The 10827-nt window shown below is 45.6% G+C and overlaps 1 long non-coding RNA gene across 1 annotated transcript; it reads left to right on the forward strand.

The window, feature by feature from the left end:
- The first annotated feature begins 8473 nt into the window (after positions 1-8473).
- On the forward strand, positions 8474-10535 carry LOC123090502 (uncharacterized). Its single transcript, XR_006442448.1, has 3 exons — positions 8474-8716; positions 8803-9018; positions 10167-10535. It is a non-coding gene; the product is annotated as an uncharacterized lncRNA (long non-coding RNA).
- The last annotated feature ends 292 nt before the right edge of the window (positions 10536-10827 follow it).

The raw sequence follows: 10827 nt of genomic DNA on the forward strand, positions 1-10827 counted from the left end.
GCAGGACAGAAACTTTGGCGGTAGTGCACGATTTGAAATTTTTACCTGGAATGTCAAATGGTTCTGATTCTTTTTGCACTGTCTTGCTATACAACTTGTTTATTTTTCCTAATTTGGGTAGAATTTTTGGGGTACCAGAAGTATGGTGGATGTTCAGATTGCTACAGACTGTTCTGTTTTTGACAGATTCTGTTTTTGATGCATAGTTTGCTTGTTTTGATGAATCTATCAATTTGTATCAGTGGATTAAGCCATGGAAAATCTATATTACAGTAGACACAATGCAAAAACGAAATATGAATTGGTTTGCAACAGTACATAGAGTGGTGATTTGCTTTATTATACTAACGGATCTTACCGAATTTTCTGTTGAAGTTTTGTGTGGATGTAGTGTCTAATCGAGGATGTCTCGATATGAGGAAAAGGAAGAGAGGCAAGAGCTCAAGCTTGTGGATGCCTGAGGCACCCCAAGTAAATATTCAAGGATACTCAAGCGTCTAAGCTAGGGGATGCCCCGGAAGGCATCCCCTCTTTCTTCAACAAGTATCGGTATGTTTTCGGATTCGTTTCGTTTATGCGATATGTGCAAGTCTTGGAGCGTCCTTTGCATTTAGTTTCCTTTTTTCTTTTATGCACCATGCTGGTATGAGATAGTCCTTGGTTGATTTATAGAATGCTCATTGCACTTTACCTAAATCTTTTGAGTATGGATTTATAGAATGCTTCATGTGCTTCACTTATATCATTTGAAGTCTGGATTGCCTGTTTCTCTTCACAGAGAAAACCGCCATTTGTAGAATGCTCTTTTGCTTCACTTATATTTGTTAGAGTGTGGGCATATCTTTTGTAGAAAGAATTAAACTCTCTTGCTTCACTTATACTATTTAGAGAGATGACAGGAATTGGTCATTCATAAAATCCTACATAAACTTGTAGATCGCTGAATATGATATGTTTGATTCCTTGCATTAGTTTTGCGATATAAAGGTGGTGATATTAGAGTTGTGCTAGTTGAGTAATTGTGAAATTGAGAAATACTTGTGTTGAGGTTAGGAATTCCCGTAGCATGCACGTAAGGTGAACCTTTATGTAACGAAGTTGGAGCATGAGGTGCTCTTTGATTGCTTTCCTTATGAGTGGCAGTCGGGGATGAGCGATGGTCTTTTCCTACCAATCTATCCCCCTAGGGGCATGCGTAGTAGTACTTTGCTTTGAGGGCCAAGTAGACTTTTGCAATAAGTATATGAGTTCTTTATGACTAATGTGAGTCCATGGATATACGCACACTCACCCTTCCACTTTGCTAGCCTCTATTGTGCCGTTCAACTTTCGCCGGTATCATGAACCCATTATTTACCTTCCTCAAAACAGCCATCATACCTACCTATCATGGCATTTCCATAGCCATTCCGAGATATATTGCCATGCAACTTCCATCATCATCATATACATGACTTGAGCATTCATTGTCATATTGCTTTGCATGATCGTAGGATAGCTAGCATGATGTTTTCATGGCTTGTCCGTTTTTTGATGTCATTGCTATGCTAGATCATTGCACATCCCGGTACACCGCCGGAAGCATTCCTATAGAGTCATATCTTTGTTCGAGATATCGAGTTGTAATATTGAGTTGTAAGTAAATAAAAGTGTGATGATCATCATTATTAGAGCATTGCCCCAGTGAGAAAAGGATGAAGGAGACTATGATTCCCCCACAAGTCGGGATGAGACTGGACTTTATGAAAAATAAAAGAGGCCAAAGAAGCCCAAATATAAAAAAAAAAGAGGCCAAAGAAGCCCACCAAAAAGAAAAAAAATAATAAAAAAGTGAAAATAAAAGAAAAAAAATGAGAGAAAAAGAGAGAAGGGGCAATGTTAGTATCCTTTTACCACACTTGTGCTTCAGAGTAGCACCATGTTCTTCATAGAGAGAGCCTTCTATGCTTTCACTTTCATATACTAGTGGGAATTTTCATTATAGAACTTGGCTTGTATATTCCGACGATGGGCTTCCTCAAACCCCCGAGGTCTTCATGAGCAAGCAAGTTGGATGCACACCCACTTAGTTTCTAGTTTGAGTTTTCATACACTTATAGCTCTTAGTGCATCCGTTGCATGGCAATCCCTACTCACTCACATTGATATCTATTGATGGGCATCTCCATAGCCCGTTGATACACCTAGTTGATGTGAGACTATCTTCTCCCTTTTTGTCCTCACCACCACCACCTTATACCACCATAGTGCTATGTCCATGGCTTGCGCTCATGTATTGCGCAAGAGTTGAAAAAGCTGAAGCGCGTTAAAAAGTATGAACCAATTGCTCGGCTCGTCATCGGGGGTTGTGCATGATTTGAATGCTTTGTGTGATGAAGATGGAGCATAGCCAGACTATGTGATTTTTTAGGGATGAGCTTTCTTTGGCTATGTTATTTCGATAAGACATAATTGCTTGGTTGGTATGCTCGAAGTATTATTGTTTTTATGTCAAATGATAGACTATTGCTTTGAGTCACTCGTGTATTAATATTCATGCCATGATTAGACATATGATCAAGATTATGCTAGGTAGCATTCCACATCAAAAATTATCTTTTTTATCATTTACCTACTCGAGGACGAGCAGGAATTAAGCTTGGGGATGCTGATAAGTCTCCGTCGTATCTATAATTTTTTATTGTTCCATGCCAATATTATTCAACTTTTATATACTTTTGGCAACTTTTTATACTATTTTTTGGGACTAACATATTGATCCAGTGCCCAGTGTCAGTTCCTGTCTGTTGCATGTTTTTTGTTTCGCAGAAACCCAATATCAAACGGAGTCCAAACGGGATAAAAACGGATGGAGAATTATTTTGGAATATTTGTGATTTTTGGGAGGAAGAATCAACGCGAAACGGTGCCCGAGGTGGCCATGAGAGTGGCCCACGCAACCACTCCAGGTGGGCGTGCCCCCACTCTCGTGGGCCACCCATAAGGCGGTTGATGCCCTTCTTTGGCCGCAAGAAAGCTAATTTTTGGAAAACGATCTGGGCGAAGGTTTCAATCCAATCGGAGTTACGGATCTCCAGACAGAATTCCAGAACGCAGAAACAGAGAGAAACAGAGAGATAGATCCAATCTCGGAGGGGCTCTCTCCCCTCCCAAGCCATGGGAGCTAAGGACCAGAGGGGAAACCCTTCTCCCATCTAGGGAGGAGGTCAAGGAAGAAGAAGAAGAAGGGGGGCCCTCCACCCCTTGCTTCCGGTGGCGCCGGAACGCTGCCGGGGGCCATCATCAACACCGCGATCTTCACCAACAACTTCACCGCCTTCATCACCAACTCTTTCTCCCTCTATGCAGCGGTGTAACCTCTCTCTTAACCGCTGTAATCTCTACTTAAACATGGTGCTCAACGCTATATATTATTTCCCAATGATGTATGGCTATCTTATGATGTTTGAGTAGATCTGTTTTGTCCTACGGGTTAATTGATGATCGTGATTGGTTTGAGTTGCATGTTTTATTATTGGTGCTGTCCTATGGTGCCCTCCGTGTCGCGCAAGCGTGAGGGATTCCCGCTGTAGGGTGTTGCAATACGTTCATGATTCGCTTATAGTGGATTGCTAGAGTGACAGAAGCTTAAACCCGAGTAAGGGGATTGTTGTGTATGGAATAAAGGGGACTTGATGCTTTAATGCTATGGTTGGGTTTTACCTTAATGAATCTTTAGTAGTTGTGGATTGCTTGCTAGAGTTCCAATCATAAGTGCATATGATCCAAGTAGAGAAAGTATGTTAGCTTATGCCTCTCCCTCAAATAAAATTGCAATAGTGATTACCGGTCTAGTTATCGATTGCCTTGGACAAATAACTTTCTCGTAACAAAAAGCTCTCTACTAATACTTACTTTATTGCATCTTTATCTAAACAGCCCCTAGTTTTTATTTACGTGTTCTTTATTATCTTGCAAACCTATCCAACAACACCTACAAAGTACTTCTACTTTCATACTTGTTGTAGGTAAAGCGAACGTCAAGCGTACATAGAGTCGTATCTGTGGCCGATAGGACTTGAGAGAGTATTTGTTCTACCTTTAGCTCCTCGTTGGGTTCGACACTCGTACTTATCGAAAGAGGCTACAACTATCCCGTATACTTGCGGGTCATCAGGACGGCCCACCACTCGTGCCGTCCTTTGGTGTTGAGGCGGCCGCGGGGGATGACGCCGTTGGTGGAGGCGATCTGCTCCTCGCGGCGGGCCTGAAAGTACAACGTCCAAAATGTTTCGCTGTCGGGCGCGTACCTCGGCTCGTTCCGCTGCTCCTCCGTCAGCGAAGAGCGTATTCGGGCGATCTCCGCCCGCCGTGCAGCTCCTTCGGGGACGGGCGACACCGGGACGCCGCCGGCGCTCAGCCTCCACGCCCCCGGCACGCGCATGTCGGGCGGCGCCGGGTACTCTGCCTCGTACAGAAGGCGCGCCTCCGGCTCCTGGAGGTGTCGGCGGCCGAAGCCGTTCGCCGCTGCGCCGTCGTCTGGGTATCTCTCGGCCATTTCGTTTGTCGGCGGTGAAAAGCCATGGGGGGAGAGCTCGTCGGCGGGAAGAAGGCTTTTGTGGGAGGGAGAGGGGGAGGGTGTGGTGCTCACCGGCGGGAGGGACGCCTTTTATAGCCGGAGCGGGGCTGGCGGTGGGCGGCATGCGGGCGGACGCGTGGCGCATGCGAGCGGACGCGCGTCGGCGGCGTCTTCACTGCGCCGCCCGTGAGCATCAATGCAGGCTGACCGGCGCGGCAGCCCGGCAGTCGCATTGATTCCCGCATCAATGGAGGTTGACCGGCACGGCAGCACGGCAGCCATCTCGCTGACGCGGCGGGCCCGCAGCTGCTTCGCGCCAAAACGCTCGCCCCGGCGCCCCTGAACGCCACCCGGCGCGTCGGGTTCGGCCTGGGTCCGCCGGCGCTGATTTTGCCACAAGCCGGCGAAAAACAGGCTCCTGGGGCCGCGCGGCTGGACCGATTTTTAGACGCCGGCGAAAAAAAAAAGCTTGAGAAGGTGGCGCGGCTGAAGATGCTCTTATATAGCCAGACTCACACCTAGCCTCAGGCACGCACGCACCAACCTCACCGATCACTAGCTAACTAATCCACCCGTGCACTAACAAACTCACTTGACCGGGCCACACATTTAGATAGCTTATCCATCCGATGCGTGCCAGCTAATAAGATTATTCCTAACAAGGGGCCCCTGCCCAGGTGTATGTACGTAGTGCCTAAACTATATGGGTCATGGGCTCATGGCTTAGCAAGGTAATCACGTGTGGATACAGGCGAACATAACGATTCTTCCTAGGGCGATGTTAGGCGCCGGCGCACCGGCCCAAACGGTTCTGCCGGTCCAACCCCAGCCACCCGATCCAGCGAGCAACCGTCCGATCTGTGCGTTGACTTCTCTCTCTCCTTCATCCTCTCCGCGCGCAGCGCGAGCGCGGCTCCCTGTCGCCTGGCTGCCCCCTGGCCCGCCGGCCGCTACCCCCTCATCTACAACCCCTCTCTCCGCCACTCCCGTGCTGCTGGATGCCGCACTCGCCGCCGGTCGCCGCCGTCCAGATCCACGCATGCAGCAAAAACTTCGCCTGTGGGTTGCAGCTCCCCCTCGCTGGTGATGGCCGTGGCTCCGGCAACACCAGTCGCCGGTTGCAGCTCCGCTGGATGCAGCTCTTGTTGCCGCCGGTTGCAGCTCGACGTTTGCCGTTGCCGCTGGCATGTGGCTCCCAGGCGCCCGTTGCAGCTTTCTATTGCACGGTCGTAGCAAACGGGGAAAACGGTTGCAGTAAAAAAGTCTGTCACCATCGTCGCCGTTTGTAGCTCGTCGTTGCACGTAGCAGCCATTGCGTTCTAGAAAAAGAATGGATGTCGCAAAACGTGTTGTCGGTTGTAGCAAAAAACTACGACGCTTGCCGCAAAATTGTCATCGCCGCCGTCACGGGTCATAACTCGGTCGTGATGGATGCAGCAAAACGTGATGCCGGATGTAGCAAAAAGTGACGCTAGTTGTAGCAAAACTGCGACGCCGGCTATGTGTTGTAGCAAAACGTGACGACGGTTGTAGCAAAATGCGATGTTGGTTGTAGCAAAATGTTATGCCGGTTGAAGCATTTAGCAAAAATTGCGACATTAGTTTTTTGCTAGGAGCAGCGCCGCCCTGTCCTCGCCGTCCAGCGTGTGCCCTGTGGTTGTAGGCTTACAGCTCTGGTTGCAGCACCCCGATAGATGCTTTCGTAGCTTCACCGGCGGGGACTCGAAGTTGTAGTTGGGCGGAGGCCATGGCTGAGATCCGAGGGGTGTAGACGGTCATGGCCGCGGGGAGCTAGCGGGGATACAAATTAAGGAGGAGGATGGCAGAGGGGCTCGCCGGCCATGAAGGAGGGGCGGTGTTGCGCGCCGTCGCACGCGAGCACTCGCCGCCGATGAGAGCTTCTGGAGGTTGCGAGCAGCCTGGGAAGGCTGTGTGGAGGAGCAGAGCTGCGATGGATGGGCTGGAGGTGGAAGAAGAGGAAAAGTCGTGCGGGACCCACCATATACACGCGTCTCACGCGGGGTGGTTGTTTGCGTGTTCGTGTGAGCCAGCGTAGCCCGCGAGCCGGCGCAAAGTTCGGCCGGCGCACCGGCTCCAATCGTTTTCCTTCTTCCTATTCCGTCACCTAGCAATCCCCAGATCCTACGCCGTCCTTTTCGAGATAATGAGCACGCCATTACGCTCCTTCTCTCTTATAATTTCCTTTCTAATCGATCGCCACTTCGCCGTCACGCCAGTACTCAGTACACGCCGTGGCTTTCTTTACCGCCTTCAGCGCTGACATGCACACAGACATCGCACAGATTCGCCTAGCGCTAGCTAGTTCCTAGAGCCAGACGCGAGTTCACATCGTGGCATAGGCTCATCGCTCGACGATCCAATCCATCCAAAGTATATTATACTATACTATTCCCTAATCCATATTCCCTATACGTTTAGTACTAAATTAATAAGTAATTTCTCCTTTGCATACATCGTGCATACTAGTACCGAATACCGATCAGCCTTTGATGCCACTAGATGACTCGTTGCGCCCATGGCGCAAAGGCCGAGAGCAAACCAACTATTGAAAGAGTTTGCATCAAAATATTTACACACAGAAGGAAACATATGGAAATAAGTACATATTGATATTAGATAGATGGTTGCTGATGATACATGTTTTCTAAAAAGCTTACGAACGATCATTTACAATGTTATAAGCAAGGCATGTAGGTAGGCGGAGCTACGTTAGACAAATGTATCGCTGGATGTTTAGAAGGATTTCTTTGAGGCAGGTCTTCATAGCTGTTGTTCTTCATTGCCTGCATTGCTCAAAGCAGAAATTCATTCGATATCATCGTCCAGGCTTCAATAATACTTGTTTGTTTTCTGTATAATGACTTTTGATTTAAAACTTATATCATTAAGACGATCAACACCATATCTTATCTGTGAGAAAATATGTTTTAGATTGTTAGCTTTGGGTGTTGATCTTGCTGTGAAGGTTGTATCTATTATGCGGTAAAGTTTCTTCACTTCACCATCATGTGTCTATCTTGCTTGATTCAGAACTTTTAGAATATCTACATACCGTGCTCTGGCCCTTTTCTCCATGACTCTAGATGAACCGTTGCGTCCATGGAGCAAAAAGCTAGAGGTAGCCGAGTATTCAAACAATACATATGAGATTGATTCAGAACCAACTTCAGGCGAAAGCGACGTGTGTTTGCATGTGCATCAGAGCATCCAGAAGCAGCTTTGTTAGATTCTAACCCAAGCATCCAAAATGATTGAATAGAAGGTCGAGTCAACTAATACAAATTTTAATAAAAGCTAACATAGTAAAATCAGGAAAGGCTAAAAAATGGCATAAAGCTATTTATAGAACAACACTTTTCACCCAGACCATTTTTTAAAACCTGTTCATAACATGAATTGCATGGTTCAACAACTCGATAAATGTCGGCTACTTTCTTTGTAACCTTGTTCATCAATCAAATTTATGAATCTTAGTGAAAAGTAAAATTTGGATAATAAGGCACGTCCATTTGGACAATAACGTTAAACATAACATGTGAAAAGTAACAAAGCAAGGACAAATTCTTCTAATATTATTAGGATGGAAGAGCAATCATAAATAAATACAGTTCATTACATTAGAACCTTTCTCTGGATGCGTTTTCATCATAAAAACATGTGAAATAATAAGATCTATGCATACTGCATATATACTGAAATTTCATAGTTATATTATATAAGTAGATATTCTAAAAATTTAGAGCATGGTAATCCTGAGAAGCTTATGAAGGAGTAACAGAGGAAGAGATATCCAGCCAATTTCATTTGTTTTTATTTTCTTCCAGCCCTTTGCCACTTAGCAGTGGGCCTTCCAGGTCATGACAAAATCGCCTTATCACCATCTCGCAGGGACATGCCACACACGCCCGTGAACCCATGCTCCTTCACCTTATCTCTTACTCCAGCCCACTACCCTCGCTTCATTTCCTCTTCTCCTGGATCCCCTTTCTCGTCTAGCTCACTGGGGGCGCAGGTCGCCGTTGCAACACCAGCGCAGGAATCGGCGGGATACGCTAGCCCTCAGTCCGGGTCGACGTCCATGCCTCCCGCTCCGACATGCACGCCTGCTGGACACCGCCGTGAACCACTTGTGTTCCGGTGCGTTCTTGCTCCTAGGTAGTTCCCCTAGCTCCATTGTTACTCCTGCCGTTCCTTTAATGGTGATTCTGGGCACCGACGTGCAGCAGCCTCTTGGAATGAGGCCGTCTTCGCCGGTTCCGTCGGCCGCCACTGTGGCGGCGCGGTCATCCTCCTCACCGAACAGCTCCAGGGACCGCATCTCCTCTGGACCAAGGACTCGAAGTCGCAGGTCCCTCCTACTTCTTCCCTGACGTTGACCGCCATTGTCGCTGTACGGAGCTCGTTGCTCTGCTCTGTCCGACCTTGCCACTTACATCATGGTGAGAAATTGCCTCTGCATGTTGCTGGCTGCATGCTGCTGATTTTGTTTGCTGTTAGCTGCCACTGGCTGCTTTGCTCCTGTCCCTTCTTTGCTGCTGGCTGCTTTGCTCCTGTCCCTTCTTTGCTGTTGGCTGCTTGTTGCTTGCTGTTGATGCTTGATAATGTTAGCCATGACCTGTCTATAGATCATAGAAAGAGAGATTGATTTGCTATGAAAAAACATGGTCATATTCAACATTGTTTAATTTACTTGCCCGTCACACTGTCAGACAAAGGCTAGACTTCCCTGTGTATAAAAGTTTTCATTTTAACATTTGATTTATCAGGAAAATCACATAAAAATGCTCAACCCGTTGACTTGCAATATGTATACAGACTCGTAAAGTATTTTCAGCATTGATCATCACCAGTTTAGAAAGACAAAGTAGCAGATAAAACAAACAGCGATTCGCAGAAAAAAATAGATGAGACAAACAGCGAACCTTTGAATCAGAAAGTACGTAAATAAGCTAAAGTATGAAAGCAGCAGCTCCACTCCAGCATGATCAGTTAGATAGATATTTCTGTGAGCACCTTGGTGATTGCAGATCTGTCAGAGATTATATGCACAGTTAAAAAATCTGATTGCAGCTAATATGAGAGTGCATCATCTGGATACAGGCACGATAGCACCAAACTATCCATCACTGAGAGCACACATATACATACATAATATTAGATGAGAATAAATCGGCCTTAATTAAAAAAACACATTCTAAACAAGGTATCAGTGTAAGATCTCAGAGTTGAACTTAGAAAATACATAACAAAATCATTCTAGTTTGGTTTGGAGTAGTACTAAGCTTATATATGTTGGTTGCTCCTGGATCCCCTTTCTCGTACTACTCCATAACCCCTTTCTAAGGAACAGACATATATAAGCTTAGTCAGTATTGTTGCTTAGAAATAAAGGAAGATGCACTTTAACAAAATGTCTTTAAATCTTTAAAAATTCATAACTTGCATTCTAGGACTCTAAGAAAATGTTATTCCCAATTCTAGTAGCTTCATTTTCAACTTTCTGGATGACATCGCATACAATTCATGCACTGTACACATTCTGGAAATTCATGAATATTGATTTTCCTCCGTTTGGTTCTTTTCCAAGGTTCTTCATCGTTTCAATAGAGTCCGGCAATGAGGGGTATTACGAGTTCGATCCACAGCTTCATCAGGACGTTGACCAGGAAGGCAAGCATCATGAATTCCCTATCTTATGTTTTACTTATGTTGAAGGATTATACTATCTTGTTGCCCGTGTTGGTTACCATGTCGTACCTTTCTTTGCAATATCCACGTTTAGGACATGGGTAGGAGTTGCTTGCTGTTCATGATCAGCGGGTTGTGACATATATTAATTCCGGCAATTTGTAGTCATCTTAAAATAGTACAGTTATGATAGCGTCAGACCGGAAAATGCCAAACGGAGACTGAGCTCCATGGAGACCTTTATTCGGTAACTTCAAAATTCAAACTTTTCAGTTTCAAAAAATTCTAAAATAAACACACATATACCTAGATACATAATGTACATGTGTGCAAATTATCAGGTCGAAACACATTAAAATGTGAGCTACACAAAAAAGAAAATTTTGGGGCTTTTTAGCATATGTACTGTTCATCTTCAAAGTCTATGATTTTTTGTGCAGCTTGCAATTCAAGCTATTTTATACTGAAAATTTTCACACATACACTTAACATCCTTGCATACATGTGCATGTTTTCAGAATTTTTTGAAACTGAAATTTATGAATTTGAATTTTCCAAAA

This window comes from Triticum aestivum, chromosome 4B (assembly GCF_018294505.1).
Source record: "Triticum aestivum cultivar Chinese Spring chromosome 4B, IWGSC CS RefSeq v2.1, whole genome shotgun sequence".
Classification (NCBI taxonomy): Eukaryota; Viridiplantae; Streptophyta; class Magnoliopsida; order Poales; family Poaceae; genus Triticum; species Triticum aestivum.